This window comes from Galeopterus variegatus, unplaced genomic scaffold, assembly GCF_000696425.1.
Source record: "Galeopterus variegatus unplaced genomic scaffold, G_variegatus-3.0.2 Scaffold73, whole genome shotgun sequence".
In the NCBI taxonomy this organism is placed as follows: domain Eukaryota; kingdom Metazoa; phylum Chordata; class Mammalia; order Dermoptera; family Cynocephalidae; genus Galeopterus; species Galeopterus variegatus.
In genome coordinates this window covers 453,465-463,717 of record NW_007726184.1, presented here as the reverse complement: position 1 = coordinate 463,717, position 10,253 = coordinate 453,465, and the positions used below count along the sequence as shown (strand labels likewise).

General features: G+C 51.2%; 1 protein-coding gene across 1 annotated transcript in view; it reads right to left on the bottom strand.

The window, feature by feature from the left end:
* Positions 1–10,247, bottom strand: part of BID (BH3 interacting domain death agonist) — a 22,994-nt gene extending 12,747 nt beyond the window's left edge. The window contains exon 1 of the mRNA XM_008578174.1: positions 10,175–10,247. The gene's annotated coding sequence lies outside the window, so the exon portion shown is untranslated. The remainder of the gene's footprint in view (positions 1–10,174) is intronic.
* Positions 10,248–10,253: the final 6 nt, after the last annotated feature.

Here is a 10,253-nt window from a genome sequence, read left to right as displayed (position 1 = left end):
TCTGTATGTGGGATCCGAACCCTCGGCGGGAGCGCCGCCACACTCCCAAGCGGCGCACTGTAGCAGTGCGCCACCGGGCCGGCCCTTGCTCTGCTACTTTCACTTAACGTGGGGATCATTTTCTCACTTCAACAGTCTTCAAAACATTCTAATGCCTGTACCTTACAGTGGAGGTCTCAACCAGGGAGTCTGACTCTCAAGAACTATCTGGTGATGTCTGGAGATGTTTTTGGTTGTCACATCTTGGGGCAGGGGGTGCTACTGGTGTCAGTGGGTAGGGGTCAGGGATGCTGCTGAACAGGGCAGCCTGCCACAACATATCCAGCATGAAATGTCAGTAGTGCCTGAAGTTGAAAACCCTGTTTTACTGTGTATATATATGTTCCAAAATACAACTAACCCCCTACTGTTGCATATTTAAATAGCTAAAAACTTTTCACATTAAAAATAGGATTGTGATGGGGACCTCAAGAGCCAAGGGCATTCCCCATCGACAGGTGGCAGGAACATGGGGTACCCAGTTGGTCTGCTGCTGCCACAGCCACCACCACCACAAGGGCAGTCTGCCACCATGGCAGCAGCCATCGTCACCACAGTGGCCACTGCCATCATGCAGGTGGTTCACTGACAACTTGACTGCATTGACACAAGGAGTGTCACCAGTGGAGCCCAGAGAAGCAGGTGCGGGTGCAAACCTGAGACCCAGTAGCCCAACCCACAGGGTGAACTATGCTGCTACACACGGTAGCACAAATGGGGTGGGAGGTACATGTGCAGCCCATGTGACTTCCTCGATCTGGGGAGAGACAAATGCAGAACCCCCCAAGGGTGCAAAAACCCAGGATCCCCAAACAAACTAAGGAGGAAAATTCCCAGTTACAACCAACCCACCTGCTAAGTGGGAGAAGCAAGGTCCCAGGATGAGCCTCTGCCTGTAGGAAAGAGTAAAGCCAAACCCTACCCAGGGTTACCCATTCACACTGAGGAGCTCCAGTATACCCCAGTGCACCCATTAGGGCCACAGGATACTAGCTGTGGTGCCAACAAACCCACCCATGGTCACCCACCCCAGCCAAAGAGCAACAGAGCACCCAGGTGCTTCTCCCAAGAACTTGAGAGCTCACTCACATCCTCAATGACCCAACACAGTGTCACTAATCTCAGCAAGGAATCAATAAGTGTCCCAGGGCCTAGGCCACAGAGGCACTCACATGCAACTCCAAAGTACCCACACAGAGACTACACTACTGTGTCCACCTGGAACCAATACTAAAACACCCTACTCAGAGGCCGATATAAAGCACATCTACAGGAGGAAGTCTCTCTCCTCAAAGCCCACTCCAGAGTAATAGAAGAACCGACCACTGTACCAGAGGATCAGATATCAATGTAGAGATACTAGAAATATAAAAAAACTAGAAAATATGACACCACCAAAGGAATACAGTAATTATCAAGCACCAGACCCCATAGAGCAGGAAACCCTTGAAATGGCTGAAAAGGAATTTTAAGCAACAATCGTAAGGAAACTCAACAAGATACGAGAAAACTCAATTAAACAACACAATGAAATGAGAAAAACTATCTAGGTTACGAAGGAGGAAATTTACACAGATCAATACCTTATAAAGAATGTAGCAGATCCTGTGGAACTGAAGGATTCATTCAATAAAATAAAAAACAACCAAAAGCTTAAGCAGCAGGTTAGAGCAAGCAGAAGAAAGAATCCCTGATCTTTTTTTTTTTTTGTCTTTTTTACTGACCAGTAACGGGATCGCAACCCTCAGTGTCGCGCCCGCACCGGGGACTGGCAACGGGATCGCAACCCTAAGAATCTCTGATCTTGAAGACAGTCTTTTTGAAATAACCCAGGCAGACATAAATAAATAAATAAATAAATAAAAGAATTTTTAAAAATGAAGAAAATCTAAGCTAGCAGACAACCTTAAGCATGTAAACACTCAAATCATGGGTGTTCCAGAAGGGGAGGAGAATGGATAAGACATGGAAAGCCTATTCAATGGAATAATAGCAGAAAAGTTACCAGGTATAGGGAGAGACACAGACCTTCAGATCCAGGAGGCTCAAAGATGTCCAAACAGATTCAATTCAAAAGGGTCCTCTCCAAGACGCATTATAGTCACACTGGCAAAACGCGAAGGCAAAGAGAGAATCCTAAAAGCAGCTAGAGAAAAGCATCAAGTCATCCATAAGGAGGTCCCCATCAGCCTAACAACAGACTTCTCAACAGAAACTACAGGCCAGAAGAGAATGGGAAGACATATTAAAGATACTAAAAAGAAAAATACCGCCAGCCAGGAATACTATACCCAGCAAGGCTATCCTTCAGAAATGAGAGAGAAATAGTCTATTTCCCATACAAACAAAAACTGTGGGAGTTTGCCACCACATGACCAGTCCTGCAAGAAATCCTCAAGGGAGTCCTGCATCTGGAATCCAAAAACCAATAATCACTACCAAGAATGCACGAGAAAGAACAAAACCCACTGGTAGAGCAAAAATGCAAAGGAGAAAGAGAAAGAAACTAAATCTTACCATCACAAAAAAAAATAACAAACACCAAAGACAAACAAAAGGGGAAGAAAGTAACAAAAGATATTTAAAACATCCAAACATCAATCAACAAAATACCAGGAGTAAGGCAATACCTTTCAATAACCACCTAAATGTAAATGGATTAAATTCTCCACTCAAAGGACACAAACTGACTGGATTAAAAAGCTAGACCTAACTTTATGCTGTCTACAAGAATCTCACCTCACCTGTTAAGACACCCACAGACTAATAATGAAAGGATGGAAAAAGATATAGCACACAAATGAAAGCCAAAAACAAGAAGGAACAGCTATCCTTATACCAGATAAAATAGATTTTAAACCATGAACCATAAATAGATACAAAGAAGGCCGTTATATAATGATAAAGGGATCTATCCAGCAAAAAGACATAACATATATATATATATATATCTCCAATACCAGAGCACCCAGATATATAAAGGAAACACTTACACCTAAGGAAAGAGACCTCAGCACAATAATAGTTGGGGACCTGAACACCCCTCTCTCATCACTGGACAGTTCATTTAGGCAACAAATCAACAGAGAAACACAGGATTTAAACTACATGTTAGACCAACCGGACTTAGCAGATTCTACAGAACTTTTCATCCAACAACTACAGAATATTCATTCTCATCAGCACATGGAACTCTCTCCAGGATGGACCACATGTTAGGTCACAAATCAAGTCTCAACAAATAAACAAATAAAACGTGGCATAACTAAATCAATGAAATATTATTTGGCCATAAAAAGGAATGAAACATTGATACACACTACAACGTGAATGACTCATGAAGACATTATGCCAAGTGAAAGTAGGCAGTCGCAAAAGACCACATAGTGTGTGATTCCATTTATATGAAATGTCCAGAACATGTAAATCCATAAAGACAAAAAGTAGATTAGAGTTGCCTAGGACTGGGGGGATGGGAGGAATGGGAAGTGACTAGTGACGTGCATGGAGTTTCTTTTGGGGGTGTTGAAATGTTCTAAAGTTAGATTATGGTGATGGTTGCACAACTCTGTGAATATGCCTAAAACCACTGAACTGTACATTTTAATGGGTGAATTTTATGGCATGTGGAATATATCTCAATAGAATAGTTAAAAAAAAAAAAAGCCAGCCAAGTGCTGGCTGCTTAGCTCACATGGGAGAGCGTGGTGCTGATAAAAAGGCAGACTGCGAGAGGGTGGCATGAAGAGGTAGGGAGCCTCCTCACCAGATAACTTGGGGTTTGCAGTTACACAGTCTGTGGCCCCTCCCCAGGGCCTCAGCCTCCAAGACCTACAGTCTCCTGCTGCTCACCTGCCCCAGGCCTTGGGCCTCTGGTGTCCCAGAGGCTGCTCCAGAAGGCCTGGCTCAGCCTTCATCCCCCCACTGCTTATCCCCTGCACTCTCGTCTGATGCTCTTTTTAAAGCTTAGTCATTGAGAGGGAAGGGGTTGTTACCAAAGCTGACCTGGGGCTGCTCCCACATGGCCCGCAGGCTGGGGCTGGCAGGCAGGCAGCTGAGGGGCCAGCAGAGCCTGCAATAGGTGAACAGCCCAGCCTCACAGTTCGGGCAGGAAGTTTCTCTCCTCATCTATGAAAGGGGATGAACAGGGCAGGGTGTGCCGTGTGGAAAGAGACGCCCTGGGCTATCATTTCACCCACAGCACGGCCCCACCCCACCAAGGCACTGTCACCAACACAGTCCTGAACTCAGCTCCCTGCTCAGCCAGGTGAGGGCTTTAAAAGTTAGATGTCTCCAAGATTCCTAGGAGACACCAGGGAGAAAACAAGGCTTTGGGAGAGGAGGTGGACACCTCGGGGCCAGGTGGTCTCACAGCCAGGAGCCAGTCTCATCTTGCCTAGAACCCAGGTGGTCAGGTTTAGGGAATTACAGAGGAATGGGGACATCCCCAGGCTGGGGAGGTGTGGTGGGCTCAGAGAGGCTTCGTCTAGAGGCTGTGCCATCGTCACCCAGTCCCCTGGGGCCAGCCAAGCTCAGAGCCCCACACCCCACTCTTTCTGGGAGAGAGCAAATGCCTGCTGGACAGTTCCTGAAGTTCCAGCCAAGGTTACTTTATCTTCTCAATCACAGCAGGGCCTGCCTTGATTCCAGGGTCCCAGCATGGTGCTGTGGTCCCTCTACCAAACACATCCATAAAGACAGCTGGGCCCAGAAGAAAGCGGCAGTTCTACAGCGGTGACCTCCAGCACCCACAGCTCAGAGTGCCCCCAGGGACAGCCTTGTCTCTCCTGTCTCCAGGAAGATGCCTGCCTGGTGCAGGAGCCACTCCTAGCCCCGAAGCCAGAGCTGGCTTCAGATGGAGACTCCGGCATTATGACCACGCTCACCACTGCTGAGCAAGATTGCGGGTGGGGTGACTCCTTGGCCCGCTGGCCCGCTCTCCAGGACTTACTCCGGAAGGGACACAGTCTACTGCCTCCCAGGGGCCTCCACAACACAGACCCTTTCTGTCCCATCTGCCACCCACCCCCCCTCTTCTCCTGTCCTGTTCCCCTGCTGTGCCAGCCGTAACTGACCTCTGGCCCCCCAGCTCTGATCTCAGCCAGCTCTCCCTGGAGAAACAGTTCTATATCGTAAGAGGCCCATGCATCCCTGGTCCAGAGAAGGAACCACTAAAAGTTGACGGTCACGTCTGGCTTTGAGCCTGCCATGTGACCTCACTTTCTCTTCTGTGAAAGGGGACACTCCCTGCCTTGTGGGACCCAAACGAGATAACAGGGAAATTGGCCAACATATAATGGCCACTCGAAGAAAGTCTTTCCCTTCTCCTTGGCTTTGGGGGAGAGGGCGGTGGAGATCAAAGCAGCAACTCCAGGACATGGCTGAGGCCCAGACCCAGGGCTGTGGTCACCCAAACACTCATCCAGACACGAGCAACACCCACCATCATCAACGTTTCACATCTCCAGAACTTCACAGAATTAGGTACGAATTTAAATGAGATGTGTAGTTGTGCAAATTAAACCAAATAGGGATGCAGAGAGGCCCGATGACAGAAATACAGCAACATTATTGCTGGCCTCAGATAAAAGCTCATGGCCACGAGCTTGTATCAGACAAGCATGGAGGATTTGGCAAGTTGGACTCTGCATATGCACACACGCACGTGCACACACTGCATTTGGAACTCCAAAGACCAGCCTGCCCCCAGCCATAGCACTCACTTCCCTTCCTCTGAGGAAGGCAGGTTTGCTAAGCAAATGAGAAGGGAACCCCAGATGGAGGGGCACGCTGACCTGCCCACTGGTCTCAGCATAGCCATCAGGCTGGGGATCCCATCCACAGCAGGCAGAAGCCCAGGCAGGAAGGTTTGCAGAAAGCTCCATGAGTCACACTGGCCTTTAGACCCAGAAGACAGGCATCACATCCCCCCCCAACAGGCGGCAGCCCCACCTCTGTGCAGCCCACTCTGAGCCCCAGCTGCCACCACGGTGGCCTGCACCCTTCCACTAAAGCAGATTGTCTTTCCAGTTACTCTACATGCCTGAAAGTAACCAGCCCCCTGTTAAGTCTGGTCTATGATCCAGATGGGGGTCTTTTCCCCTTTAAAACTCCACCTCCCCTCTCCTACCTCCACCCTCACCAAGATGATAATTTTGCTTTACTGAGGAGAGGGTCATTTAAAACAAACCACTTCCTTGTTTTCTTAGTTGGCAGTTTCCTTTACAGAAAGAAAAGGACCCTGGACACAAACACCCAAAAAGCCAACCAAGAATTCAATCTGCAAGGCAACAGCACCTCCAGAAAAGCTGCTTTGTGATTCATTCAGATGATCATGTTTGCCTTTACTTGAAAGTTCCCTATTTAAACCAACGCAGGCAGAAAGAGAAGAGGACGAGGAGGGAAGGAAAGCCTGTGTTGGGAGAGGGGCTGCAAGGCCTGCAGGGTGGTTCTTGAGGCCTGGGCACTGCCCCCCGAAGCCTCCTCGCCCACCCACGCACACCACCAGCTGCCTTGCAACTGGCCACCTGCACCACTCCCAGGGGCCCCCAGGGGATGTGGAGGGGTCCACAGAAGGGCCACGGTCACTCTCTGCTCCTCACCCTGGTGGTCACACAGGTGCACAGGTGTGCAGCTGGGGAGCCAAATCTGGGAAGTGGAGCTGCGAGAGTGAAACCAGGCCCCATAAGTGTGGCTTTGAAAAATTTCTCCTTGTTCCTGTCCACAGCCTCTGTAAACTTATGGGTTAAGAGCAAAAGCTGAGTCTCCTCCTGTCCTCCTGCTTTCCTGGCCAAACTTTTCTAACAAAAGCATTCCAAAGAGAGGCTCAGTTGATTATTAATCTGTGCTCTTGCTCAGAGAAGACTGTGTTAGACATGCACGTTAGTTAAGAGTATGAGTCACGCACTTTATAGCTCTAGTGATGCTTGGCTAAGGTCATTGTGAGTTTTCCAGCCTTGAGATAACACCAGGGAGGGACTTGAGGCTCACAGACCACAGACCCCATGACATCAGGGAACCCTGTTCATCACAGAATCCTGACCACAAACTCGAGCCACATGCGGACTCTGTGACACTGCCCTGTGACGTATACTATAAAGCAAATACATTTCACAGGGCCTGGTTTCTTGTACTTTCAGGTTTAGTCTAACTTCGTAAAAGTACATATAAAATGTTGACCTTGCAAAAAACAGGAAATTTTCCCCAGGCTATAGTCTCTGTTGTAAGATAAAGAATTGTAACACAGCAAGGTTGCTGGTTCAAAGACAGACAAGTTACTGATTGATATGTAAAGATACCGGGACGCTGTGTAGGGAGAAGGAATGTTTGCTGAGATCAAGCTTTTGTTGATGGATCACTTAAACTGCCTTAGAGAATGTCATTTTGCTTGTTTTATTGAATGTTACCAGCCTATATTGTTAAACTATAACCCCACCTATGTTCTCTTCCTGTAACTTCCTGGTCTGGAGAATAAATGCAGGAAGAAAACCCCAATTCATGATTAATTTCCCAAATGGAAGGAATGCCTCTCTCTTGCGGGTGGGAAATTAACCTCTTCGGGGGTTCTCACTGCTCAAAAGAGATGGGCTTTGAGTAATCTTCTGTGGTTCTGTCACCCCTGGTAAGCGGGGTGACAAACCCATGGGAGGCAAAGCAACACTCCCCCCCACCTCCCTGCATGTAAGCATTTCCTTTTTTCTTTTCAGAACTCTAAACTTCAGTCAGTCGGGGAGGTGGCTGACACTGCTGCTCTGCTCATCTGTTATCTCAGCCATAAACAAAACCCTTCTTCCCTGCACTGTTTTTGTCTCCCTGATTGGCTCTTGGCATGATGAGCAGCCCAACTCAAGTAGATCTGTTTGGCTCAGGTTCAAGAGGCTTGGGAGTCCAGGCAGTGTAGTACAATGGTGAGAGCTGAGGCCCTGGAGTCCATTGTAACCCTGGGCAGATTACTTAACCTCTCCTTGCCTCAGTTTCTCCATCTGCACCACTGATTACTGTGATGTCCACACGAGCTAGTTAATACATGTAAAGTCCTCTGTGTGTGCATCTAGCATACAACAGGCTCTGTATGGAATGGTGGACCTTCCCCACCCTCCTCCTCTTCAGTCTCAATTAGCGGTCTTCAGATCCGTCAGTGGCTTTGGGCAAGGACACATGTGGCCCCTGGGGCTGGCCAGCTACGTGTGGCTGCCAAGGAGCTGCTCATTAGAGCTGCGCATGGGGCTAGCAGTGGCCAGAGGTGGACACACTAGCCGGCCTCAGGGCACTGCAGGCCTGCACTGCCCTCCCTAACCCCAGCCTGGCCAGTGTGGTGACCAGAAGTGCAACCACAGAAAACACTTCCAGTGACCACAGCTCTACAGTGAGGCTTCTTGTGGGCTGACAGGCCAAAGCCAGCATCCTGGGTACCTCCAACAAGATGCACACAGTCCTCCGTCAGGATAGCTGCTCGGCCCTAAAAGCCGAGGTACAGACTCCTGTCCAGTGCCCAGCCCTCCACTCGCACCAGAGAGGAAAACAGCAGGAACAGCTGGAACACCACGTGCTGCCCTTCTGCAAGGACAATACTCCTGGCCCGGAAGGCCCCACCATCCAAACTCCATCCTCCTCCATCTCCTCATCCTTCCTTCTGCATAGGGGCCTCGCACTGCTGGGGCTCCTGGACAGGCCATTCTCATGTGCAGATGAGTGGGACCCTCAGCTCCTCCAGTGAGCCTCCCTGCCCAGCTGAGGCTGCAAGCCTATCCCGGCTTGCATGGCCACTCGAGGCACCATCCCCCATGCTCCGCTGGTGCACTCCCCACCTCTCTATCTGGCGAGCCCCTGCTCACCCTCCAGAGCCCTATACAGCCTAGCCCTCTGCCAGTCCTTCCCAACCTCCTCAGGCAAGCAAACAGCAACTCATCCCATGGGCCCGCAGCTCTTTGTACACCACCAAAGCCTGCAACCCAATGTACACAGACACCAGACTCAGGTCTCACAAGACCCAAGGCACAGCAACCTGCTCCTGGAGCCGTGAGATGCCAGGTGCTGGCCCTGTACCCCTCCCCTGCTGGAGGGGTGGGGAGGAGAGTACACCCACTCCAGGCTGCAAGCAGAGCCTGCCTCACTACAGCTCTGCCCACCCAAACTTCTGAAGCCACAGGGTCCCCCTCCCACCTTCCTACCAGCTCCCAGACCAGATTATCTTCAACACAGTCACAGCTGAATCCCGGGGGACTACTCAGGCCCTGGCTCAGGGTCTGCCCCAAGGTGGCACAGACCTAGGCCCAGTACACCCCACAGGTGGAGCTGGAATGCGGAAAGACCACATCCTTCTGCAGCTTCCCCAACTCCCTTGAGACGCTAGGTTTGAGGGAGCAGATAAGAATTCCAGGAAGGGCAGGCAGGCCTGCAGGGCACGACGTGGCTGCCTGGGAAGGAGATCTATGCTGGGGCCCCCTCCGGCTCCTCACTGCCCTCCCACACCCCACTCCACAGAGGCCTTAACTGTGCTCCTAAAGCCCACCTCTCATGCCACCACCCTGTCCCGTCAGGACCACAGCACCAGGTGCACACTTCTACCTGTTGAATAAATAAAAGAATGAACCCAGGCCAGCCCAGCCACTTGGTGGCTGAGGGTTTCAGGGCTCCCCCAGGATCTCCTGGGGTCATTCAGCCACTCAACAAACTGTTTTCTACCAGCACCGAGAATCTGCACATAATTCCAGCCCGTTCTAAAGCACTAGAGAGGCCGCCCGGTAAGTGGCCACCCTGTCCACATTTCGTTAGCAATGAGCGCTGGACGGGCAGCCACAAACCGGGCTCCGAGGAGCCGGCGGATGTCTGCAGGCGTGGGGAAGCGCCCAGGCCATGGTCGGGTCTCCCGCATGTGTGCCCGGGGCCCGTCCCTTCGGTTTCCTCCCCTCTGGGGTAGGCGGGCCGAGCGGCCGACGGCGGCCGTGCACTGCTGCCCCTGCGCCCGCCGGCCACGTGGAGAGGAGGCCGCAAAGCCGCTCCCACCTCCCCGGCAGGCCGCTCCGCCCCACGGGGACCGAAGCTGCGGCGCGCGGGCTGCGCCTGCTCGCCCGTCCCCAAGCGGGAGCCAGCGCCGCAGGCTCTGCCGGATGCCACCCCGTGGCCCCGGACTCACCCAGGCATACGGGTCGGGCCCGCCCTGAGCCCCGCGCCCCGGCAGGCAGGCGTCCCGGACTCGAGCCAGCGCACCCCGG